The following is a 27795-nucleotide window of genomic DNA, read 5'->3' on the forward strand; positions in this document are numbered from 1 at the left end:
TGCGGCAAGAAACATTTAAAAAAGGAGAAAAACAACCTTGTTTGTACTGTAAGATAATGATACCCTAGAGCTGGTGAGTTTTGCACCAGATTAACATGAATATTTAAATGTCTTCTAAACTTTGGAATCTAGACACAGTAATCACACATCCACAAAAATATTATGGAGGGGAAACACAGTGGCATTAAAGATGTGTCTTTATGTTAGTTGCTGCCAGTGGCGTCATGAGCATCGGGGGCAAAGGCCCCCTAATATGTCACGGTTTGAAATTAGTCATCTTCATTTTTAAGCCCGTGTTTTATAATAATTATTTATAAAAAAAAAAGATCGGTCAGCGGAATTTTACAGAGGGGACAAACTGACTGGACTAGGCAAAGAATACCCCTCCCCCATTCTCCCTAGTAAGTGGCCCCGTCCCAGGTGCACCGAGAAAAGTAAGGTAGTACACTATACTCTAGTGCGTATCGTCAGGAGGAGGAGAAAGTGTACAGTAGAGTGACACACAGCGTTCGATTTGATTTTAGCTGACGGTGCTGGGTCGAAGGTATGTTTTTAAATGAATGTGATCAAGCTATGTAGCCTATTGATTTCTTCTTCATTAATACATCAAACAAAAATGTTCTGTTTGTCTGCTTCTACATCGCTTGCGGTTTGGAGTTTTAGGCTTGGTTTCTGTATAGCATTTTGTGGCATCAACTGATGTAAAAAGGGCTTTGTAAAAACATTTGATTGATAATACTAGCCACCTAGCAATTTTATAAAATTGGATTTAGATAGCCAGCTAGATAGATTTCCAATCTCATAACTAGCTACCAAGCCATGTCAGGCTATAAATTAAATTAGCTTGTCTAACCTGCCTGCAGGCCAGGTTGCTAGACTTTAGAAAAGCAAGAAATTATTAAATGTACAGAATAAGACTCACAATCCTTTCAATCCTTGACCCAGATTTGAGCAGAACCCCCCCCCCCCCCCCCCCACACACACACGTACTTCATGCCATACTTTGGTCAAGATATTTGACTTGTAGATATAAGCCTACTAAAAGCTTCTCTCTGTTGGGCATAGCTGAGAATGGTTCTAAAGAGCATAAAAAGATAGCCTATTTTTTGTCTCAATCCAGGTCTGTAGACAACACACAGACTGTCACCCAGACCTGTACCTTCAATGTCCTCCCACCCGGAACTATTGGACATTATTCTCGCTACTTTGACACAATATTGGCTATTATATTTTGGCTAGCGTTTATCAAAACGCATTAAACTACATTAAAAAACTCATATCAACATGTAACTCGAATCACTGTAGCCTGAAAATACAGCTAGAGGCTATACATATGTGCACAAACTCAAAAACCATAAAACAATGTAAGAATCAAGTTAATCAGCCTAAACATACAATCAAAGGATTCATCATTTGTTTCATTGCATTAGGACAGACTGCAGTTGTTGTGGAAAATTCAAAATCATCCACAACTAAAATCCCCCAATGCGCATTTTAATTAAGCTGCTGTCAAAATGACAAGACATTGCTCTATAATATAAAGCTGGTGAACCAAGTAAGGTAAATCTAGGTCTACAACAACAAGTTTGTCATATCACACAAAGGACTGCGAAATCTGTGAAATCACCCAACTCGATACATCTTGGCGCACGCAGCTACGCATTTCAACTTACTCTAACTGGCAACAATTTTCTACAAACGCGATCTGGTATTCACCTTGTTCAAATGGCTCAATGAGATTCTATAACAGCGTTTGAAAGACATGTTTGGTTGCAGGTCTATTATATAGCCTACTCAAGTCTCATTTTAATTTATGTAAACTATAGCCTATAGCCTACACAAATACAAACAGACGTCCGTCTGCACAACGACAAAACACAATCATATAGACTATCCAAATACAGATAGAGTATTCATAGTATACTATTTTTGCATATGTATTTGCTGACAAATGCTCTTATCGCATGCATTTTGCTGAAAAGATGATCGAGCTGTAGCCGATGGTTTAGGACAGGGTTTCTCAATCTCGGTATTGGGGCCCCTCCTGGGTGCACGTTTTGGTTTTTGCCCTAGCACGACACAGCTGATTCAAATAACTAACTCTTTATCGAGCGTTGATTATTTGAATCCGCTGTGTAGCGCTAAGGCAAAAAAACAAACCCGGGGCTGGAGGCAGGTGGTCTAAACTGGCCACACGCATTATGAATGGTATACCTTCCTAGAAGTACCTACTAAGAACTAGAAGACGAAATCGTTTTGTTTTGAATAGCCCAAATGTCCTCTATGTACTATGTAGATACTGGGGCAAACTTGTGACACCACAAAATACTCCGATGCGCAAGTGAAATGTAGATGCAGCAACCGAGACAGTCAGCTAATGGAGAAAGTGCCGTAGTATAACTCTTACCTTTTTCTTTCGTTTTGGCTATCTTGTTTCGTTGACAATAATTTGATTCTTGCAGGACAGAGACCAGCGTTACAGAAGCGTTGGGACAAGATTAGTTATTTTTTTCCAAAAAGGCTCGTATTCCCAGAGCGCCCTTTGTTATGACAGAGACCCGCGCACGCTCGAGCTGGACTGCAATCACAACATACTTCACCCAGCGAAGAGCAGCGTCGGCGAATACACGCCCAAATGTGTTGAATTGGCAGCCACTCGGTCCAATGGCAAGGGGGTGGATAGTACCAGACCTTGTTTGAGACGTGTTTCGTTCAAACCTTTTCTTTTGACTTCTCCCTCCACATCTCATTTTTTGTCCAGTTGTTGGATACCTACACATTTGGATCTTTGCAACCCGTCTCTCCGCCAAGGGTATTTAAATCGAGATATCATTGAGCTTCTTTCTGAAGGAGGTTACTTTGCTCCACATATAAGAAAACGGAAGAAAAAAAATACTTTCATTCTGTCAACAAGTTTCTTCTCCGTTGCCTTCTGTTATTAATTGTTGTCCAAATATCAACTAGCATGGACCTAACTTACTCCATGTTTTGCTCATACATCCCTATAATTACATACACTGTGCCGTTTTAATAGCATTTAGAGTTTTCACATTAAATATGTGTAATAGCTTCCTTTGTACTGTAATAATGGTTAAACAGTAAAACTGTTCTTCTACAGATAATCAACAACAAAAAGCGGCGCACTTAGTATAGGCTGCACAGACACAATAGTTTATGCATTTCCTTTCTGTTTTCAGTAGGCCTTTTAGGTTCAAAATGTGTGCAGCCTATCATACAGTATGTCAAGGTGCTAAGTAGAGCTGTCCTGTCTATGTTGACAGGCAGGGAATTAGGCAGGAGGAAGACAGAGTGCATAATGAGGGAACCAGTAGGGTTAATTGGTGAAAGAAGTTATACTGTGTGAAGCTATTGCTCCCCTACTGGGGGATTCTACTGATCTGCATAGCCTTGCTGATCATTATAAATGATCCAACTGCAAATCATTGTCTAGTGGAGATAGTAATAATGTAGATAGACATGATGAAATATTCCGGTCACATCCTGTCTTTTAGATAAAAAAATATACATTTTTATTTATCACAGATGTCAGCTGTTAATGAGATTTTATTTTTTATAGCTTCTTGGTTACACAAATAACTTTAGTTTTATTTTGACGGTTTGTATCCACTCTTAACATGCTTAGTCATGAACATTTCATTGGGTTCAGGGCGGCTGGAACCACAAAAAATGGCCGATCATTTTTGGTGAGTTTAGGGTCAATGCTGATAGATTTACTCCAGTCATTTCTCTTAGCAGTGAAATAGAGTCTGTGAGCCCGGCCATTGTGGTAAGGTGCCTTCATGAGTAAGGAGAGGACAAGCTCCCAAGTCCACGATCTGAGTGGCACGTTAAATCTCAGTAGGCACATGTTCAGTGTCAACTTTGCCAGTAGGGTTTTATTGGTTTTGGCAGTCTGAAATAAAAGAGCTGTTCCACTTCATTTTCTCATTTTTAAGTTCAATAGGGCACCAGCGGAGTTTCATGATAGTGTGTAATACATATATACCAAATATCTTCAAAGCAGGACAAAATGTACATGACAAATTATTACCCCTCACTGGCACAGTTTTCAACCCATACCAACTCACCTCCTTGCGTGAGTAGGCAACACATTCTGGGTAAGGTTATTAGAGAACTAGGTTAAATTAAAGATATCCAATCAATAATATCACGCTATCTTGCCACACCATGGGATTGCAGAAAACAGACACACTGTATTTCTCTTATGCCAGCAAGCAAAATAAAAGAAATGCCAAGAAGCACTGGCTGTTATCAAAAAGACCAGCATTCTAAAACTGGTCCAGCAACATATTGACACTTTTTTTTTTTACACAATTGAATTGCAGTGAGCCAATGGGTGCTAAGTGAGGAGAAAGCATGTGAGCCCATCAGCACAACAGCTTAATTAATATAGACTTGTGAGTCCATGGGAATGACTAGAGGACTCTTGTCCGGATGCGATGTATCCATATTACCATGAGGCTCTTTTCAGAGGGTTGAGAAAGTGAATGGCATTGAAATTAAAAGGTAAAGCATCTTGAATAATGCTGATAGTGATACTCCGCAAGGACACTGTGCTTGCATGCTGTGAGGACTGAATACCTAAGGGTCTTCAAATCTTCCAAGGAACAATGCCATTTGAGTGTCAACTCTGTCGTTAACAGGAAATGGGTGTAATGCCAGCTAGCTTATACTGTCCAGAGCATTTGAGAGCAGACCGAATGGACTGTGATTCTTCTCCCTCTCTCTCTCTCGCTTCCTGTCAACACCTCCAGTGCCTAGCCTCAGACAGCTTACTGCTGGTCTGGGTCTGTCACAAGACATCTTCTCCACACTGTCTACACACACTAAAACATATAGACACATGAACTACATGTGAACATGTATGTTTTTGATTTATACATAGGAAAATATGCTCATGCATGCCGGCACACACACAGAGTATACAGTTGAACTTGGAAGTTTACATACACCTTAGCCAAATACATTTAAACTCAGTTTTTCGCAATTCCTGACATTTAATCCTTGTAAAAATTCCCTGTCTTAGGTCAGTTAGGATCAGCACTTTATTTTAAGAATGTGAAATGTCAGAATAATAGTAGAGAGAATTATTTATTTCAGCTTTTATTTCTTTCATCACATTCCCAGTGGGTCAAAAGTTTACATACACTCAATTAGTATTTGGTAGCATTGCCATTAAATTGTTTGTCTTGGGTCAAATGTTTCAGGTAGCCTCCCACAAGCTTCCCACAATAAGTGGGTGAATTTGGCCCATTCCTCCTGACAGAGCTGGTGTAACTGAGTCAGGTTTGTCGGCCTTCTTGCTCACACACTCTTTTTCAATTCTGCCCACATATTTTCTATAGGATTGAGGTCAGGGCTTTGTGATGGCCACTCCAATACCTTGACTTTGTTGTCCTTATGCCATTTTTCCACAACTTTGGAAGTATACTTGGGGTCATTGTCCATTTGGAAGACCCATTTGCGACCAAGCTTTAACTTCCTGACGGATGTCTTGAGATGTTGCTTCAATATATCCACATAAAGTTCCACCCTCATGATGCCATCTATTTTGTGAAGTGCACCAGTTCCTCCTGCAGCAAAGCACCCCCACAACATGATGCTGACACCCCGTGCTTCACGGTTGGGATGGTGTTCTTTGGCTTGTAAGCCTCCCCCTTTTTCCTCCAACCATAACCATGGTCATTATGGCCAAACAGTTATATTTTTGTTTTATCAGACCAGAGGACATTTCTCCAAGAAGTACGATATTTGTCCCCATGTGCAGTTGCAAACCGTAGTCTGGCATTTTTATGGTGGATTTGGAGCATGCCTTGCTGTGTGGGTGTCATCATCTTCTCCTGTGCATCATGTGCTCACCCTTCCAGGAGCCTGGTTGCAGTGAACAGCAAGTGACATTGTTGTCAGAGTAGGGAGTTATAACAATGGGAAAAGACTATCTGTCAGGCTTATCTTTTCTTGTTTGTGTTCAATCACCAGAAAGAGCCAAAACTTATAGTATCGTGCTTCACAGGACAGTAAAATGATCAAATTCAAGCACTTATCAGGAGAACATCCCTGGTCATCCCTACAGCCTCAGATCTGGCGGACTCATTAAACACAAATGCTTCGATTGTGAATAATGTCTCAGTGTTGGAGTGTGCCCCTGGCTCCCCGTAACTAGATAAAAAAACAAGAACATTGTGCTGTCTGGTTTGCTTAAAGATGGACCACAGAGTTTCTAAACCCAGAGACGCAACATGGCGAGACTTCCGGGCATGCTTGCGAAGCAGACCAAGCAGTCCAGACCAGGGTTTGGGGTTTGAGAAGTCATTGAGAGAAGTGAAAAATTCTTAGTTGGCTGTGAATTATCTTGAAATCTAAAGGCACAACCTAGTCTGTCTTAAGTAAACGAACAACCTCGCGAAAGTGACCAACTGACATGTCAAAACAAACTTAATATCGAAGGAGTGCCTTTGATTTGACGGCCTGCACATGCGCAGTTCGATGCGAGATGACCATTAGACCCAATGACTTGTTTCTGAGCATGAGCTTAGCGAGCCAACGTCGCCATGACATCGCTTACAAGCGTGATCTGGGATTTCTATTGGATAAACCGTTTTAGCCTGTCTTCATACTGTACCGTTTTTGGATGTATTATGCAGAAATCACTCTACCATTTCCTGGTTGCTAAAATGTTAATAGTTTTTCTAATTTCAGTTTATGTGACAAAACAAGCAGTCATCCTGTAGACTGTAGAGAATCATTGTACCATCTAAACCACTGTTAAATATATGTTCCCTTACCAAAAATATTGTATTTTCAGCTCTTCGAAACTGGTGTACAAAAAACTGAAAGTAAAAAAATGCAAAAGGAAACTTATGAACTGATACGGTAAGCATAGAAATAGCGCATATAGAGCAGATCTACTGCTTCTTAGACTTGCTTGTAATGAGAATGAAAGGCCTATAACTCACATTTCTATGTGAATTTGGTCAGGCACCTAAGTTACATATTGTAGCTTTCATATAAGGAATTTTAAATAATTTATACATTTACTTGTGATACTTAATTAATTGCTAAAATATACTTACATTTTGATACTTAAGTATAAAAAAGTTTCAAAAGTACCAGTCAAAAGTTTGGACACCTACTCATTCAAGGGCTTTTCTTTATTTGTACTATTTTCAACATTGTAATAATAGTGAAGAAATCAAACTATGAAAAAACACATATGGAATCATGTAGTAACCAAAAAAGTGTTAAACAAAATCTATTTTATATTTGAGATTCTTCAAAGTAGCCACCCTTTGTCTTTTTTTTTACCTTTATTTAAAGGTCAGTTAAGAACAAATTCTTATTTTCAATGACGGCCTAGGAACAGTGCCTGTTCAGGGGCAGAAAGACAGATTTGTACTTTGTCAGCTAAGGGATTCGAACTTGCAAACTTTCGGTTGCTAGTCCAACACTCTGAACACTAGGCTACCCTGCTTTGGACTCTCTTGGCATTCTCTCAACCAGTTTAATGAGGTAGTCACCTGGAATGAATGTCAATTAACAGGTGTGCCTTGTTAAAAGTTAATTTGTGGAATTTCTTTCCTTCTTAATGCGCTTGAGCTAGTCAGTTGTGTTATGACAAGGTAGGTGTGGTATACCACACAGAAGATAGCCCTATTTGGTAAAATACCAAGTCCATATTATGGCAAGAACAGCTCAAATAAGCAGAGAGAAATTACAATCCATCATTACTTTTAAGACATGAAGGTCAGTCAATGCAAAACATTTCAAGAACTTTGAAAATTTCTTCAAGTGCAGTCGCATAAACCATCAAGCACTATGATGAAACTGGCTCTCATGAGGATCGCCACAGGAAAGGAAGACCCAGAGTTCCCTCTGCTGCAGAGGATAAGTTCATTAGAGTTACCAGCCTCAGAAATTGCAGCCCAAATAAATGCTTCACAGAGTTCAAGTAACAGACACATCTCAATATCAACTGTTCAGAGGATACTGCATGAGGCCTTCATGGTCGAATTGCTGCAAAGAAACCACTACTAAAGGACACCAATAAGAAGAAGAGACTTGCTTGGGCCAAGAAACACGAGCAATGGACATTAGACCGGTGGAAGTCTGTCCTTTGGTCTGATGAGTCCAAATTTGAGATGTTTGGTTCCAACCAAGCTGTTCCACTGGATGTCTTAAGGTGAACGCACCAATTTGTAAGTCGCTCTGGATAAGAGCGTCTGCTAAATGACTTAAATGTAAATGTAAACCACTGTCTTTGTGAGATGCAGAGTAGGTGAATGGATGATCTCTGCATGTGTGGTTCCTACCATGAAGCATTGAGGAGGTGTGATGGTGTGGGGGTGCTTTACTGGTGACACTGTCAGAGATATATTTAGAATTCAAAGCACACTTACCCAGTATGGCTACTACAGCATTCTGCAGCGATACGCCATCCTATCTGGTTTGCGCTTAGTGGGACTATCATTTGTTTTTCAACAGGACAATGACCCAACACACATCCAGGCTATTTGACCAAGTAGGAGAGTGATGGAGTGCTGCATCAGATGACCTGGCCTCTACAATCACCCGACCTCAACCTAATTGAGATGGTTTGGGATGAGTTGGACCGCAGAGTGAAGGAAAAGCAGCCAACAAGTGCTCAGCATATGTGGGAACTCATTCAAGACTGTTGGAAAAGCATTCCAGGTGAAGCTGGTTGAGAGAATGCCAAGAGTTGTGCAAAGCTGTCATCAAGGCAAAGGGTGGCTACTTTGAAAAATCTCATATGAAATATATTTTGATTTGTTTAACACTTTTTTGGTTACTACATGATTCCATATGTGTTATTTCATAGTTTTGATGTCTTCACTATTATTCTACAATGTAGTAAAATAAAGAAAAGCCCTTGAATGAGTAGGTGTCTCCAAACTTTTGACTGGTACTCTATTTAAAACCAGATACTTTTACTTAAGTAATATTTTACTCTGTGACTTTAACTTTTACCAGAGTCATTTTCTATTAAAGTATCTTTACTTTTACTCAAGTATGACAATTGAGTACTTTTTCCACCACTGACAGAATTACTTAACTATTGAAGTCTTTAGATATCATTTTGCCGACTCAAAAAACAATTTGATAGCTGTGAACAATCAAAATGATCCAGCATGGGACAACAATAGAAACAATATATGTATTGACAGCACATCACTTGTCATGTTACACTCACAATCACATGTTCTCTCATTAATTATTTCGCTGAGTAAACATCTCTGGAAAGTTGTGGTCCCATCCTAATGTACAATTAATATGCTGGAAAAGCTCCCTTTTACAAGAGGAAAGCAACCAAACATTTTATGTTGGGGAGAAATGCAGAGAATTTGGCAATAATCTTGGTGAAAAGTATAATGCCATTAATGACAGAATAGAATAGAAGGATACAAACTGAGGATATGGGATGATCTCTGAAATGTCAATGCTTCAGAAAAACATCCACTTTGCAGCCAAGAGCCAATTTACGGCTTGAGGTAGAACAGGGACTATATACCCAGCATCAAGCCTTTTTGTGGCAGAGTAGCCAAGACCACCCTCCACACAGCACAATTACCTGGCGATGAAGGAAGAGTCAGGTCACTGGGGAGAGAGGAGAGGAGGGAGGAGGGGAGAATGAGGAACCAGCTTAGTAAGGACCTGTCTATTATTACGTCTCTAATAGTTCAGATGAATGGGATTTCACTCAACTGCCATTTATTTTGGGGCCATTTAGAAAGTTACAATCAAAAGTGGGCAAAAGTTGTTGAAGACTTTAAAGAAAATTACTTATTCATATCCGTTAAACTACCCACCGCCTCTGCTCACCAGCATGATTGTAGCTGGCTCAGAGACAGAGGCTGGCCTGACACAGAGGATGATGGAGCCGTCTCCATCGGGCATGTGAATAACAATTAGGGAAGATTTTTTGGGAGGTTGGTGGGATGTTAGGTTAGATCAGTTGGGCTGCTGAGCCGTGCCCTTGGGTGAGGGTCGTGGCTGAATGAGCAACCTGGATGCCCTGCCCTGGGGTACTACTGGCCAGACTCCGATGCTAACTTTGGGCTGACATCTGCCTGCTGGCTCCTCTGCTCTTTCACTGGTGGGTAGTTAAACGTCGACTCATATTATAAAACTAGCCTGAGACCCCCTGGCCCTGGGCGGATATAGGGCGGTATTTTAAACAGATCAGATCACACCATCCTGGCCCTCGTGGTGTTCGGTGAATAAATCTGGGCCTTTTAAAGAGCGGTGATAAAATGTTTTACTGGGTCCGTCTGCTGCGACTCAGGAATGAGGACTGGTTTAGTTCAGAGAAATTAAATAAAATCCTGGTTTTACTCAGCATTGTTTAATGGCTTACAATGTTGATGGCTTTTTGCTCTGCAGACATCCTCCTGAGATGTCCTGAGTCAGTTATTGGCCATGATATTAAAGCCTAATTCCTCCAACCTTCATTGTCTGTTTGTCTCGGGAAAGGTTAGCTAAAAGCTCCTATTTGTTTAGAACTAAGAGAAGTCCTTGCAGATGAGCTGGGGAAAGTGCTTTTTCTTTTAAATGTCAAGAGAACATCGTTTAATAATTTAGAGGACCATGGGATTTTACAAAAGACAAATGCCTCATACCCTACTACACTGCAACATGACACTTTTCTCTACCAGCAGCAGCTAAACAGTAGGCTTGTTTACATGGAGCAGACAGCAGGAAACAAACAGCAGTTGGTGTGGAAGGAAAAAGAGGGCTGTAGATGGCATCGTTAGAGCCAGTGGCTTGGGCTGGGAGCGGTTGGTGGCATGGTGTTAATCAAACCAAGGTGGCAGTATGGGAGCAGGGGGAAAGAGGGGAAAGAGGTAGGAAGGGAGGGGCGATTAGTAAAGAGGCAGGGCGTTGATGACCCATAACTCCGGAGGGCATTTCCCACTCCCCACCCCATTCTAACACTGTATATGTGTGTACACACACACACACACACACACAGAGAAACATTACAGCTCAGAGCCTGTACTAAATAAGACTAATTAGACTGTCAGAGGGACAAGAGGGGGGCTATACCCCACCCACCACCCTCCCCCCAGTGAAGTGAAAGCAATTAATTCTGTGCTGAATGTGGCTGTAATGGAAGTCCCCATCCTGGAGGTGACAGGCACACTGACACCTCACCGTACCCCAACCCTGTTCTGTCGCCCGTAGTGGAAAACAACAATAACAACAACAACAATAAACAGGAAAGAGAGACTGGGAATGAGGCGTTCTAGGTGCCACATATTCCACTGCTGTAAATATGGTACACTGAATGAGTTCACCCTAATGGAATATAAACACCCCACAGACAGAAAATCTGTGCAATCTGACAAATGGTCTGAAATTAGTGTAGCCTGCCAAATGATTATGAATGACCATACAGTAAATTTAACATAAATCCACACTGTTAAAACAGCTATCATAAAATCTGACAAATAGTCTAACAGCAGCATATTCAGACAAACTGAAAAAAATGGATTCTAATTATAACATACTGAAATATAAATGTAATCTCATCATCTGAAAAAGGTAGGCAGATGAAACTGTCTCTCACATGCACAAGTGTCCACAGTATCTTGACAGTTGCCCTCTGCTACTGATCTCCTCCCCTCAGTGCTCCATTGAGAGGCGACGCACGTACCTTTCCACCCTGTTGTACCTATCGTCTCGTATAATACCTCAGTGACTGTACTACTGCTGGTGCCCTGTGTATCGTATATATCTGCATAACAATATGGGGCCTGTTATATTGCTGTGTAATTTCTGTCAGATCCCTGACCTGATTCATCTAGCGGGTCTGCTGCTTTTCCATAATTGTCGTCCTTGTAACAATTACCTTGGGTGAAAGAGGGGCCGTTGCATGAGCTAACACGTGTAGATAAAATAAAGGTTAGAGAGGAGAGAGGGAGAGAGGAGGGATGGAGAAAGAAGTAGGGCAGGCCTACTGTTCATCTCAGCAGGCTCCATGGTTGTGTGATAACCAATGCATTCCTATCACACCCTTTAACTGTAATAGTACATCCTAAGATGTACTTACTGCAACAGTAAGACCTCACCCAGCATTCACACTCACACTATCTACAGCACATCATGGCTGAGAGCAAGTAGCTTCCTGTCCAGGCATAATTCAATAATATTGACACAGCGACATGCTACGGCCGGTCGGCCACTCAATCCCCTGCTGCTCATTCTCTCCATTGGGAGATGAGAGATGGTGATTGCACTCTGTCACTTCCAGTTTCGCTCTCTGTAGAATTGCAGAGGACCAGCCAGATGTCTGCATTTGATCAAATCAAACTCTCACAATATCCCCGCACCGCTGGCATTTGAATATTTCAGACATGATGAGGAGGAAAGGGAAGAGGAGTGTCAAAATGGTGACGTTTCACTAGTGTAGGTGACATCACTCTGCTCACAGCTTTCCTTTCAACTTTCCTAAGGGAATGAGGTGGGGAAGGTAGGAGATACGTCATCCACCAGAGCAGAAATCAGGTCAGGTAAAGCAGGTTTAACCATAACACTCCTTCCACCTCCACCAACTTCCTAGATCCTGGAAGACAGCAAGTTGAGCCATGATCCCCTCACCTCCGCCTCCCTCTGGTACCCAGTTTTGGCTGGTCAGACTCAGACCTGCTAGGTGTATGCAGAAATATGGATAGAGGCAGAGGGCAGGATTGCCCATTTTATCCAGGGGCCTCTAAAGGCACCCAGGGTGTGAGATAATGACCTGTTAGTCTTATCCTAAACAATAAGGGGGGATTCAGCAGTGAAATTTAAAGACAGGACTTAGACCCGTCTGCATAGGTAAACCTAAGAGAAAACCCTATATTGTCATATTCAGCTTTCTATTAATGGTGTATTTAATGGGAGTAACCCAGCAAAAAGCTAACATTCAAGGAAAGTTCTGTGAAAGCAACCAGATAATGTTCCTGGAAGGTTTTGTGAAGGCAAACAGTTAACATGGCTGGAAAGTTCTGTGATAACAAACAGCTAACGTTCCTGGGCCTGGTTTCCCAAAAGTATCTTAAGGATAGGTTCATTGTTCAAATCTTCGTAGGAACATCGTTAGACCTTTGAGTTGTTTCCCAAAACCATTGTTGCTAAAGTTGTTCTTGAAAATGCTTGTTATTTAACGACTGCCTCAGACCACTTGTAGAACAGCTAAGTATGTTATTAGATGCTTTTTTGACCTTCCGCCTCACTTTATACACAGGAGATATCCACTAAACACAATATGAAGATGTTTATCTCTCTTTCCTTGACCGCAGATAACAAATGAGTCTGTCACACCCTGATCTGTTTCACCTGTTGTTGTGCTTCCCCATTATCCCCTGTGTATTTATACCTGTGTTTGCTGTTTGTCTGTTGACAGTTTGTTTTGTTTCGTGAAACCTTTAATATTTATTTATTTATTTGACCTATATTTAACCAGGTAAGCAAGTTAAGAACAAATTCTCATTTACAACTGCGACCTGGCCAAGATAAAGCAAAGCAGAGCAACAAAAACAACACAGAGTTACACATAAACAAAAATACAGTCAATAACAAAATAGAAAACAAAATTGAAAAATCTATGTACAGTGTGTGCAAATGTAGAAGAGTAGGGAGGTAGGCAATAAATAGGCAATAGAGGCTAAATAATTACAATTTAGCATTAACACTGGAGTTATATATGTGCAGATGATGATGTCCAAGTAGAAATACTGGAGTGCAAAAGAGCAAGAGGTTAAGTAATAATATGGGGATGAAGTAGTTGGGTGTGTTATTTACAGATTGGCTGTGTACAGTTACAGTGATCAGTAAGCTGCTCTGACAGCTGATGCTTAAAGTTAGAGAGGGAGATATAAGACTCCAGCTTCAGTGATTTTTGCAATTCGTTCCAGTCATTGGCAGCAGAGAACTGGAAGGAAAGGTGGCCAAAGAAAGTGTTGGCTTTGGGGATGACCAGTGAAATATACCTGCTGGAGCGCGTGCTACAGGTGGGTGTTGCTATGGTGACCAGTGAGCTGAGATAAGGCGGGGCTTTACCTAGCAAAGACTTATAGATGACCTGGAGCCAGTGGGTTTGGCGACAAATATGTTGTGAGGGCCAGCCAACGAGAGCATACAGGCCGCAGTGGTGGGTAGTATATGGGGCTTTGGTGGCAAAACGGATGGCACTGTGATAGACTACATCCAGTTTGCTGTTGGGGGCTATTTTGTAAATTATATCTCCGAAGTCAAGGATCGGTAGGATAGTCAGTTTTACGATGTTTGGCAGCATGAGTGAAGGAGGGCTTGATGCAAAATAGGAAGCCAATTCTAAATTTAATTTTAGATTAGAGATGCTTAATGTGAGTCTGGAAGGAGAGTTTACAGTAGTAGTTGTCCACATATTCTAGGTCAGAACCGTCTAGAGTAGTGATGCTACTTGGGCGGGCGGGTGCGGGCAGCAATCGGTGGAAGAGCATGCACTTAGTTTTACTAGCATTTAAAAGCAGTTGGAGGCCACGGAAGGAGTGTTGTATGGCGTTGAAGCTTGTCTGGAGGTTTGTTAGCACATTGTCCAAAGAAGGGCCAGATGTGTACAGAATGGTGTCGTCTGCGTAGAGGTGGATCAGAGAATCACCAGCAGCAAGAGCAACATCATTGATATATACAGAGAAAAGAGTCAGCCCAAGAATTGAACCCTGTGGCACCCCCATAAAGACTGCCAGAGGTCCGGACAACAGGTCCTCCAATTTGACACACTGAACTCTATCTGAGAAGTAGCTGGTGAACCAGGCGAGTCAGTCATTTGAGAAGCCAAGGCTATTGAGTCTGCTGATAAGGATGCGGTGATTGACAGAGTCGAAAGCCTTGGCCAGGTCGAAGAAGATGGCTGCACAGTACTGTCTTTTATCGATGGCGGTTATGATATCGTTTAGGACCTTGAGCGTGGCTGAGGTGCACCCATGACCAGCTCGGAAACCAGATTGCATAGCGGAAAAGGTACGGTGGGATTCGAAATGGTCGGTGATCTGTTTGTTAACTTGGCTGTCGAATATTTTAGAAAGGCAGGGCAGGATGGATATAGGTCTATAACAGTTTGGGTCTAGAGTGTCTCCCCCTTTGATTAGGGGGATAACCGCGGCAGATTTCCAATCTTTGGGGATATCAGACAATACGAAAGAGAGGTTGAATAGGCTAGTAATCTTCCAGAAGATCAGCTGTCTGAATTTGGGTGAGAGGGGGGCTTGGGCGAGTTGCTGCAGGGGGTGCTGAGATGTTGGCCGGGGTAGGGATAGTCAAGTGGAAAGCTTGGCCAGACGTAGAAAAATGCTTCTGGAGATTATCGTAGATTTATCAGAGGTGACCAGTGTTTCCTATCCTCTGTGCAGTGGGCAGCTGGGAGGAGGGGCTCTTATTCTCCATGGAATTTACAGTGTCCCAAAACCTTTTTGAATTAGTCTTTCCTAACTGACAGGGTATATTGGTTCCTGACTTCCCTGAAAAGTTGCATATCTCAGGATCTATTCGATGCTAATGCAGAATGCCACAGGGTGTTTTTTGTGCTGGTCAAGGGCAGTCAAGTCTGGGGTGAACCAAGGGCTATATCTGTTCTTAGTTCATTTTTTAAAAATGGGACATGCTTATTTAAGATGGTGAGTAAAGCACTTTTTAAGAACAACCAGGCATTCTCTATTGATGGGATGAGGTCAATATCCTTCTTGATATCCGGGCCAGATCGATTAGAAAGGCCTGCTCGCTGAAATGTTTTAGGGAGCATTTTACAGTGATGAGGGGTGGTTGTTTGAGTGCGGACCCATTACGCACGCAGGCTTTGAGGCAGTGATCGCTGAGATCCTGGTTGAAGACAGCAGAGGTGTATTTAAGGGCAAGTTGGTCAGGATGATATCTAAGAGGGTGCCCATGGTTGTACCTGGTAGGTTCCTTGATAATTTGTGTGAGATTGAGGGCAACTAGCTTAGATTGTAGGATGGCTGGGGTGTTAAGCATGTCCCTGTTTAGGTCACCCAACAGTATGAACTCTGAAGATAGATGTGGGGGTGATCAATTCACATATCGTGTCCAGGGCACAGCTGGGCACTGAAGGGGGTCTAACAAGCGGCAGCAGTGAGAGACTTGTTTCTGGAAAAGTTTATTTTTAAAAGTAGAAGTTCAAATTGTTTGGGCACAGACCTGGATAGTATGGCAGAACTCTGCAGGCTATCTCTGCAGTAGATTGCAACTCCGCCCCCTTTGGCAGTTCTATCTTGCCGGAAAATGTTATAGTTAGGGATTGAAATTTTAGCATTTTTGGTGTCCTTCCTAAGGATTCAGACATGGCTAGGACATCGGGGTTGGCAGAGTGTGCTAAAGCAGTGAATAAAACACACTTAGGAAGGAGGCTTCTAATGTTAACATGCATGAAACCAAGGCTTTTACGGTTACAGAAGTCAACAAATGAGAGTGCCTAGGGAATGGGAGTGATGCTGTGGGCTGCAGGGCCTGGGTTAACCTCTACATCACCAGAGGAACAGAGGAGGAGTAGGATAAGAGTACAGCTAAAGGCTATAAGAACTGGTCGTCTAGTACGTTCGGAACAGAGATTTAAAGGAGCAGATTTCTGGGCGCAGAAGAATAGATTCAAGGCATAATGTACAGACAAGGGTATGGTTGGATGTGAATACAGTGGAGGTAAACCTAGGAATTGAGTGATGATGAGAGAGATTTTGTCTCTAGAGGAACCATTTGAACCAGGTGTGGTCACCGCATGTGTGGGGGGTGGAACGAAAGGGCTAGCTAAGGCATATTAAGCAGGGCTGGAAGCTTAACAGTAAAATAAGACAAAAATCACTAACCAAAACAGCAATAGACATGGCATATTGACATTAGGGAGAGGCATGTGTAGCCGAGTGATCTTAGGGTCCAGTGAGTAGCTAGGTGAGCTGGAGACACATCGATTCAGACAGCTAGCAGGCCGGGGCTAGCAGGCTAGCAGGTGGGCCTCGGGGGAACGTCGCAATGGAAGAGCCTGTTGAAACCCCCTTGGACGGTTACGTCGGCAAACCCGTCGTGATGGATCGGCGGGGCTCCGTGTCGGAAGCAAAGGGTCCAGGCCAATTGGCAAAAGAGGTACTGAAACCCAGGAATTGTCTGATGGATATCTTCGACTAGCTACAGGCTAAATGGTGCATGCTTTGGGACAGAGACGTTAGCCAGGAGTAGCCACTCGGATAGCAGCTAGCTAGCTGCGATGATTCGGAGTAAAGGTTCAGAGCTTGCGGTAGGAATCCGGAGATGTGGTAGAGAAAGAAGCAGTCCAGTATGTTCTGGGTTGATATCGCTCTGTGCAGACTGGCAGGAATTGGCCGGGCTGAGTTTGGCTGATGTCCGAGTTAACGGTGATAGCCGCTAGCAGTGGCTAACTGACTACTAGCTAGTAGCTAGTTAGCTGGCCAGCTCCTGATGGGTGTTACGGTTCTAAAGTATAAAAAATAGTAGATCCGTGCCACTTTGGGTGAGTCGAGTTGCAGGAGAGTATGTTCAGTCCGTAGATGGAAATTGAGTTTAAAAATATAGACAAAATATAAACGAAGAAAACAATATATACACGGGACTGGACAAGACTGCTGGAAGAGTAATCTGATTCAGCTAGTTAAGATCTTGTTGAACAGCTAATAAGTAGAACCAGGTGTGTTAAATTAGGGTTGGAGTAAAAACCCACAGGATGGTAGATCTCCAGGAAGAGGGTTGGGCAGCCATGATCTACATAGATTGGTACTGCCAAGAGTGTGCAAAGCTGTAATCAAGGCAAAGGGTGGCTACTTTGAAGAATCTCCAATATAAAATATATTTAATTTATTTACCACTTTTTTGGTTACTACATGATTCCATATGTGCTATTTCATAGTTTTGATGTCTTCACTTTTATTCTACAATGTAGAAAATAGTCCAAATAAAGAAAAACCCTGGAATAAGTGTGTGTGTCCAAACTTTTGACTGGTACTGTACTGTATGTATTTCAATCATATTAAAATAAATTTCATGTTTAATTAATTGTTTTATTTAGCTACGGTATTTGTACGCTACTGTCCCTAATTTTTGCCTCAATATATTTCATGATGTGGAACATGTGCGGAATGATGTGGCAAATTTTGATTTAGTGCATTATTATGGGGTACGCATTAGAACAAGACACCTCAATATTTGTAGACATAGGTGATATCTCTCTTGGAGCTGATCCATTTTCAGTATTATGGAATAATTCTAATGTTAAGGTAAGACTGGAAAGGGAGAACGCTGATCCAAGAGCAGTGCTTCCTTTCTTTCGATCCTATCAGTATCGACACATGCCTCAACGATGCACTTATCAAATGTTCTCTCTGCATGGTGTTTTGGAAAACGCATTGTACGACTTCGGCCGCTGTAGGAAAGAAACATCATTCAAACACACATAAGCCTAAGTTCCAGAGCAATTGGGAAACGGGCCCTGGACAGTTCCGTGACAGCAAACGTCCCTGAAACGTTTGTTTACAGAAGTCAGCTTCTATTAAACTCCTAGTCATGTAGGAAATCTAACAGAGGGAAACGATGCTGGTGCAAAGGATTATGGGCTTTGTCTGACCTTTAGGCCTAGTGCTCCTGTGTAGGGCAATGAGGATCTCTCTCCAGAGCAGAGTAGGAGACTATAGCCAGACTGGCAACGTTCAACACATTAACAGTATCCATATTCATAAAGGCGTTCAGCTGTCACCTGTTTTCCATTGATCTACATTTGTATGTGGGAAGCTGACAGATGTATGAGGATGCGTTTAGTCTTCAAACGACACTGTGCTGCCCTGAGGCGGCGCAGTGGGTAGAGAGCAAAACTCAAAGTTAGTCTCTGTCTGGGCCACTCACCTGGCTGTCAATGATCACTAAACAATGTCTCCACTAGAACATTCATTGAAGTGCTCATTTGAATGGGTGTATTGTATTCGTGTGTGTTTAGATGAATATATGATTCACACGCAATCCAGTGATCCTCTGTGGCTAGGATACTAAGCCACAGTGAAGCTGTTAGACATTTGTTTGACTATTGACCTTCCTGTAATTAGCAATTCTGAAAGGTAGTAAATGGGAAAGGTTTGATTTATCTGAAATTTGTCTCTTCTCATTCTCAACCAACAGTGCCTTTGGCTCGGAACTTTTAGCATTTGACAACCCCCCTTCCCATCTTTCAACATGTAGACACCCAGTTAACCTTAACTGTGATAAAAGGCTGATTAGTAATTATAAACAGGGCCCCATGTACTTGGCCTTAATTAAGACAAATATACTGTAAGAGGAAGGCAGTGGAGGAGGATATCGTCCCTTCTTGATTGGCTTTAAAGGGGCAATCAGCTGTTGATACAATAACAAAGCATATCCCCGCTACTCTTTTTCTAATTATCTGAGAGATAGGGCTGGAGAAATGTAACCATTTACATGATATCAAAATTATATTTGTATACATTTTTTAGGCTATATGGTGTTTGTTTACATGTACATTGTTTACAAAGATTGGAGTAAAACGTATTATATTTTGGTTTCTGATGGGGTGTGACAGTTGAACTAAGCTCATGAGGCATTTATAAGTTTCTTCAAGAATTAATGGGTACATATCGTTAACTTATATGTCCAAAAATGGATGTAGCAAGTGCAGATAGCCCCTTTAAGTATTTAGGCTGTGACTGAGTCTGAGTCATGGTAAACTTAGTGACACTTTGCGTTTACTTAACTTTAGCCTGAGGACCATTTCCTGACAGAAGCATCAATGAGAGTGGGCAAAAAAGCTCTCCCCAACTTCAAGGGTACACCGGAAGGTCAAATATCATTTTAAAGGGTGCACTGGCCTTGGGCACCAATTCTGGAAAAAATTCCCTAATTTAACCTTCTGTCAGAATCTGAAGCTTTTCAACTCCCCAAATGTGGAAGTGATCAGACAACATCATATGTGAATCTGCTAACCCCAACTAGACCCTCTCAAATATTACTGGCTTCAAAGAGGATGTGAACTGAAGACATGAGCAGAGAAGAGGGCTCCTCCGCCCGGGAGAGAATCATATCTAATTCACAAATCCAGAAACACACTCTGGGTGTGAGGTTAACAAGAGCCCTGCATGTGTTTTGCTCACTCCAACCAAGGTTACAGGGGTGGAATCATTTAAAAAACTATCTAGAGAGTTGGAATACTATATATACATAGGTACAGTGAACTTTGATACTTTCAATGTATAAAGTACTTGAAAGACAAAGAATCAAACATTGGGCTTACTTGGTACTCCTTGGTTGTATTCCACATCCTGTAGGTGTCGAGACTGATGAGTTGGAGACGTGAGATCAACTTTGAAGTAAAAAAAACCCATTTTGCCTTTAGAGAACTTTACTGTTATGTGAATGTCTTCTCCGTTTCATCAATAAACCACTGTTTGGAGAACATCAGAGTTGGAAAAAAAGTAACCTTTATTTAACTAGAAAAGTCAGTTAAGAATAAATTATTATTTGCGATGACTGCCTACCCCATCCAAACCCTAACGACGTTGGGTCAATTGTGCGCCGCCCTATGGGACTCCCAATCATGGCCAGTTGTGATACAGCCTGGAATCAAACCAGGGTCTGAAGTGACGCCTCTAGCACTGAGATGCAGTCGCTTAGACCGCTACACCACTCGGGAGCCATACCGAGCTCATAAAAAGTTACCTACATAAACCACTGTGTCTCAAGGTCCTATCGGAGCTTTTTGTGATGAATACTCTAATGGTGTGACCTTGTTCTTTCCCTTTCAATGTCACTGTAGGCATAAAAGCAACACTTCAACAACAACAGATATTCATTTGTTGGTGAGGCGGTGAAATATGGTAATGCTGTTTCTGTTTATGCCGTATGGATGCGCTAACCTTTTCCTCCCACGCCAAGGCTGTTTCTCCCAGCTAATGTGTTTAGTGAGTGTCGCTGTTTATGTTTCCAACCTGCAGCTTCTCCTCTCTATATTAAATGGTCTCCGTTTCTAAAAGAATAAGTAACATTCTTTTAAATGGCAGGATACAGACTTTCATTTTCAGAAATAGCAACAGATCTAATGACATGAATGTACGAGTGTGCCAATCCAGAGAGAGAGAGAGAGAGGAAACATAATTTATTATACATGGACTGTTTTATTTGATTTTGCGAGGTCACATTTAATTTCGTGGTCAAATGTTGATATAGAATGAATGGTATTACTTTGGAAAATAGAAGTGGAGGAAGTGACTGTTTCAATGCCCCCCAAAAAAGCCAAGGGGTATTTTATAATAGAAGAATGATACAGTGGACTCTCTAAACTGGTAACTAGAATCTGCCTATTATACACGCTGATTCTTACACACCCAGTTCAACTCCCATCATCTCTTTCTACCTCCATCTCTCTATCTGCCTGCATCTCTCTCTCACTCCTCTCTGTCTCTCTCTCCCATGGTTGACCTCCGTTGCATGTGAATGAGCTGAAGGTGGCATCAGCTTAAATCTTTCCCAAAGACACCGCTGGTTCCTATTAGAGAGAACATAAATCAGGCTTGCGCTGCATGGCGTGGTACGGAGCCCCTGCGGGCATGGTGCCAGGCTCGCGTGGCAATGGCACCCACACCCTGTGCTCATTACTGTCACCATACAAGCTGTCCTAGAGGGTTCCTGTCTGCAGACAGCTAGGCTGGAATGATGCTCTTAGTCTATTCCCTGACATGACCAAAACTGTGCCTAGGAAACCACTGCAGGCATTATGGTGTAATGTTGGATTGTCACAAGACTCTGTCCACCTTTCAATACCTGGGCATCAGCTTTGATGTTTATCCCCCTTGGATAATATACACTCAATAACACAAACCTGTTTGAAACAGGTTTGAGCACAGCTGTGCGTGAATGAGACAACATTCCTGAGTAAAGAATTATTCGAATTGGAACAGTCTTCTCTGCCTGACAGAGGACAAACTGAGATTAAAAGTCAAAATGTCTGCATGCAGATTTTAAAATAATGTTGTGCTGCTATTGGCCACACCACTCTGTATCCCTCCGTTGGCTTTCATCTGAAGCTAAGCGAGGTTAGACCAAGCCAACAGTTGGATGGCAGACCACCTGGGAAAATGAGGTTGCTGCTGAAAATGGTGTTGGAGGGTCAGTAGAGGTGACTCATCCATCTGGTCTGAAGGAAACCCTGAATCACACAGGGCAGTGATGAGGAACCCTATCCTGCAAAGAGCTTCCAGGTCCTGTTCCCAACCTTGACAAGACTCGTTGCAAGTACAATATGCTATAGGTCTAGTAAAAACGAGGAGGGTGCATTTTCAGAAAGAAAAGTAATGTGGTGTTGAAAGGTCAGTAGACCATACCAAAGCAATGATCCAGTCTCTTTATCACATAACCTATAGAACTAACCTGAATCCTCCGAGTAAATTGCTAGGATAATTAATACTAATGCTGTCACTTCTACTGCGGCTGCTAATGTTGAGCATTATTGATGAGAGTCAACACTTTGAAGATGACATGTGTTTAATCAAGAAGTTCAGCTGGTCTTGCAACTTCTGGGCTATGTGCATGAACACGAGGGTGTTCATGCATTCTGGTGAATTAAAGGTTAAATTGCTCAAGTAAATAAATAAAAGCCAGTGGCACTGGGTTATAACAGGTGGCTACTGCCATTGGCTGTAAACTATGTATGCTCTCTCTAATTCTCTCTTTCTTTCTCTCTCTCGGAGGACCTGAGCCGTAGGACCATGCCTCAGGACTACCTGGCGTGATGACTCCTTGCTGTCCCCAGTCCACCTGGCCGTGCTGCTGCTCCAGTTTCAACTGTTCTGCCTGCGGCTATGGAATCCTGACCTGTTCACCAGACGTGCTACCTGTCCCAGACCTATTATTTGACCATGCTGGTCATTTATGAACATTTGAACATCTTGGCCATGTTCTGTTATAATCTCCACCCAGCACAGACAGAATAGGACTGGCCACCCCTCATAGCCTGGTTCCGCTCTAGGTTTCTTCCTAGGTTTTGGCCTTTCTAGAGTTTTTCCTAGCCAACGTGCTTCATCACCTGCATTGCTTTCTGTTTGGGGTTTAAGGCTGGATTTCTGTACAGCACTTTGAGATATCAGCTGATGTACGAAGGGCTATATAAATACATTTGATTTGATTTATGGAAGCTTTGAAACTCTACCTCCTCTAAACCCCTCTCTGGTGCCCCTCTTCACGAAGCTGGTTTTGATTTATAGAAGCAGGGCATTTCTGTCCACAAACCTCTCCTATAACCCTACCATACACTTTTGCTGCCTTACTATGCCACAGTCAAGTCCCATTAGCAGTGGGGCTAGTGTGTCTGTAGAGCCCCAGGCCCACCAGTAAATGACTTCTAAATGAAGACCAAATGTTGGTTTAGGGGGGAGGAGAGGGACGGCACTGAAAGAGTGGGACTTGGTAGTTCATTTGGGGAAATAAGCTGGGTGTAAGGGTTAGGGGACGTGGGGAGACCCAGGGGGTGATTCTATAGATTTGGGGATATCGTGGGAGTGCGTGGTGAGGAATTATAGCTCCTAAGTGTTGACACACTGAGAGGCAGGTCATGGGGAGAGACAAATGTGCCTCTTGTTCAACATATGTGCTAATTATATGAGAAGCTGTGTGTGTTGCTATAAATGTCTATCCATAGTGTATTCTACATCAATGTATTCTACACATTTATTCAAAACACATGATATTTTATCTAAATGTATGTTTCCCCTGTAAAACTTTAGCTGGGGGTAGTTCCCTGAAAACATTTACAGTAAGATGGGAAACTTCATTGCATGCAGTCTGCAATGAAGTGTAGAAATTCAATGTGGTCTCATGGGTCCACTTTTATTGAATCGAAAGTTGCCTGCTATATTAAAGAAAAAAGGAAGGATCTTGAAACCATTACCGCACCACAACAATATACTGTATGTATATGGCCATCCTAATTTGACAGTACACAAAGAACTTCTGTGAAGATATTTTCACTGGAATAACTGCGGAAAAACAACTATTATATATAATTATTGATTCATATCCAGGAATTCCACAAAAAGGAACAATTGCATGTTAAAAAGTATAATGCCTAAGACAGTCAGTAATGACAAAGAGTTTAAATTGGAAGAGATGATCAGTAACGCTCGCTTCGTCAAAGTCACACCACAACTCAGTGCTAATATCTTCATGCCAGAGGGGATGTATCTCTCAGAGGGGCTCCATCTCTGCATGAAGTGTAAACTGTGATGACTTCTCTGCTCAGCTTGGGACTGGGGATGTAACTGTTACAGGGGACTGAGCCAGACACCAGACGCTCTGCCTACAGGTTTATCAACCCTGACTATCCAGCTCAGTATTTTATTTGATATTATTCAGCAATACAATACTGCTTCCAGGGAAACACAACTTAAATAAGCTATCTTGCACATTATGGTAACGATAGATCTAATTACTGACTTTACATAGACTTAAATGCAAACTAGTCAATGGACCATTATATACCAGGCAAGTTCATCAAGTTCTTTGATAAGCAACCAAGCTGACAGGTTCCCAAATTTAGTAGCCCTGCTTTTGGTCTAAAGTTCTAAGGAGATGTACAAGAAACCACAAATATACTTGTAAACTTCTACTTCAGTTACCCGAAATCTGAATGTATGAGCAATGTCACTCTGTCTCACAGTTCCCTGACAGCTTAATCAGATTCAACTCCCCCCCCACCCCCCAAAAAAATCCCCCCGTCCGGTAGCCTTTCTGCTGCTCAATCACACCCAGGGCCATTTCCAATGCATACACAATAAGCTGCTTTTGTGCTTGTGTCAGACTGGGAGCGATAAAGAGAGCAATGCATAGGGGTGACTAGCTGAGCTGAGGGAGAGGCTGCCTCAGAAAGAGTGCATGAATCCGAGAGTACCCTGAGATAGATAGGGAGACATTAGATGGTTGTGGGTTGCGACCGTCAATTGGTCCACTGGTCAAGTCTTGCTGCTAAAAAAAAAATCACACCCGGAAAGAAGTGACACCTATCTGTCATGACATATTTTCAAACCACGGTTGTCACCAAACCAGGGGCGGTCCAATTTAATGGCGAGTGGCTGGCGACGGGATTCGGAGGGAACTCAATGAGGTTGTCCTGACCTTGCAGAGGCTGTGTGTGGTTTTGTATTTGCGTCACTGAGGGAACATGACAGGATTAGTGTCCTAGCGAAACGCAGGAGTCTGTCGGCAGAACGTAAACAGTCTTGTCTTACCCTCTGTTGGCTACTTAACCTGCATGACAGCAGCAGCAGCAGCATAGGAGAGGGATGTGGTAACACATTGAGCCATGAGCCATGAGCTGAATGCACTGCAGATTGAAGATGAACTTTCTCATTCAAAGGGAATCAAAGCTTGAGCAAAATATCCAAACTTGTGAATGAAACAACGGCCACTTCCTGGGTTCAGGTGTTGGAACATGAAGTAAATAAAACTAAAACTCAAGAATAGGGTTAGTGCACATTGCAACAAAACGTGACTTTATTCTCAGGTGTCCACACACCACATCTCCAAGGTCACATGACAGGCATCCTAATTCTCAACTTCTGTACTCTGACACTAAGTTAGACTTTAGTTGAGAATCCTGTTACATGTAACTAAACATTACAGTGACAAAAGTTAATCTGGTCAGTCATTCATTCTGTATGGTAGAAACCATCAAGAGACTATTTCACACACAACTCATTACATCCTTTAAATGTCACAATTATCTATAGTATTTCCCTTTCGTGACCTGCTGGAAGCTTTCAGTACTCCTCCTGCCTGTTGTTTATCATTTCCTGGAGACTCATCATGACCACACTTTTATAAAGCTAAGTGTTTTTGCCTTTAAAACCTTGTGACTGATTTACAGTAATTATTCAACCCTGCTTCCGAAATTGCTGTACCGAGAGTTTCTATTTCATTCTTGGAAAAAATAAGGTGGACATTTGTCATATTGCTCTGAAAAGATACATTCATGTGGATATTGGTCTGAAAGGGCTAAGTCTGTCTACACCTGGTCTCCAAGGTTGTCCTACCTCTACTCTTCGTTCTCTTTCTCCTTTCTATGCTCCCTCTCTTCATAACACACACAAGATGAAGTGGCAAGTTTCTATCTGTCAGAAATCTTTCCTAAATAAGGGTCCTTGACTCTTTCAATCGTGTCCTTCAGCCTTTGAAATGGCTTTGATTATACTCACTATAATGCTCAAGAGACGGTATGATTGCAGGGCAGGTAAGAACCATTATCTTCACTCTTGATAATCTAAAGGATGCATGTGGTTGTGGGTGGATAGTATATTTGTGTGAGTGTGTGTGAGTGTGAGCGTGATTGCGTGCAAGTGCGCGTGGATGTGTGTGTGAGAGAACTTTAACATAGTTGTAGAAAGCCAACCCACCACCTTCCCTCTCCTACCACATCTCCTTCAATGACATAGGTCATTACTAACATAGAGAGGGTGACAGGAACAAAGAGCAGGATAGAGAGGGAGAGAAAGATTAAGGGGATGAGGAAGCAAGAGAGACAGCAGGAGAAAGAGAGAAGGGAGGAAGAACAGGCTGACAGGAGAAGAAAGGAAAGATTGAAGATGAGGATGACAGAGTGGGAAGGACAGAAAATGGAGGCAGACTTCAGGAGTGATAATGACTGAGAAATAAAAAGAGAGGAAGGAAGAAACCAGGAAGAGAAACACGGGCATTAGTAACAAAATGGTGGTGACTTTTTATCCACGCTCAACCATTAACCTCATCAGGTCCGAGGACCCCAGTAAAATTCAGCGTTTTTTTCGCGACTTTAATTTATTTGCATGTCCAGCACTTATATTTAGCATCACAATTAAGTGTTTTACAATTGTCCTTTCAGAACAACCAGGGCTACAAGTAGAAAAGAAAACAATTTGACAAAAACAGTTGTTTTACTATTTTATTTTCAGGACAACCAGAGTTACAAGTAAAATAAAGTTTCCTTAAATGAGTTTTATTGACAAATAGAACATATATACAAAATAAAGTCCTATTTTAACGAGCATTACTGTTAATCTCTTCCAATTTAAACTCTGTCATTACTGACTGTCTCAGGCATTCTACTTTTTAATTGTAATTGTGTGGAATTCCTGGATATGAATGTATTATTATATATAATAGTTGTTTATCCGCACAGTTTCTCCAGTGAAAATGAATGCTGCAGGTACAGAAATTGTTTCCTCAGTAGGAAATGAACATCCAACTAATTAGTAACAACTGTGTGGAGTTTGTGACAGCAACTATGTGAGCTTATTACATTATTATAGACACTATGTCCTGGGATTTCCTATGATGTTCTAAGAACTACTTACCTTCTAACTACTCGTGTGGTTGGTTTCTAAACAACTAACTTACTTACTGACTTTATTGTCCCCATGGGAAATGTTGTTGCAGTGTGTCACGTTCTGACCTTAGTTCTTTTGTTATGTCTTTGTTTTAGTATGGTCAGGGCGTGAGTTGGGTGGGTTGTCTATGTTCTTTTTTCTATGATTTGGGATTGCTGTGTTCGGCCTGGTATGGTTCTCAATTAGAGGCAGCTGTCAATAGTTGTCCCTGATTGAGAACCATACTCAGGTAGCCTGGTTTCACTTTTGAGTTGTGGGTGATTATTTCCTGTTTAGTGTTTTTGTTTTTCACCTTACGGGACTGTTCGTTTGTTATTTATTGTTTTGTTCAGTGTTCTAGTATGTCATTAAAAGCTATGAACACTTA

At 42.0% G+C, this 27795-nt stretch overlaps 1 protein-coding gene and 1 long non-coding RNA gene across 4 annotated transcripts in view; one reads left to right on the forward strand and one right to left on the reverse strand.

Moving 5' to 3' along the window:
* Positions 1–2596, reverse strand: part of LOC115103865 (semaphorin-6D-like) — a 182490-nt gene extending 179894 nt beyond the window's left edge. For all 3 annotated transcript variants that reach the window (XM_029624887.2, XM_029624895.2, XM_029624876.2), the window contains exon 1: positions 2408–2596. The gene's annotated coding sequence lies outside the window, so the exon portion shown is untranslated. The remainder of the gene's footprint in view (positions 1–2407) is intronic.
* Positions 457–27795, forward strand: LOC135564403 (uncharacterized). Its single transcript, XR_010460993.1, has 2 exons — positions 457–544; positions 22764–27795. It is a non-coding gene; the product is annotated as an uncharacterized LOC135564403 (long non-coding RNA).

The sequence above is a fragment of the Oncorhynchus nerka genome, linkage group LG3 (assembly GCF_034236695.1).
Source record: "Oncorhynchus nerka isolate Pitt River linkage group LG3, Oner_Uvic_2.0, whole genome shotgun sequence".
Lineage (NCBI taxonomy): Eukaryota > Metazoa > Chordata > Actinopteri > Salmoniformes > Salmonidae > Oncorhynchus > Oncorhynchus nerka.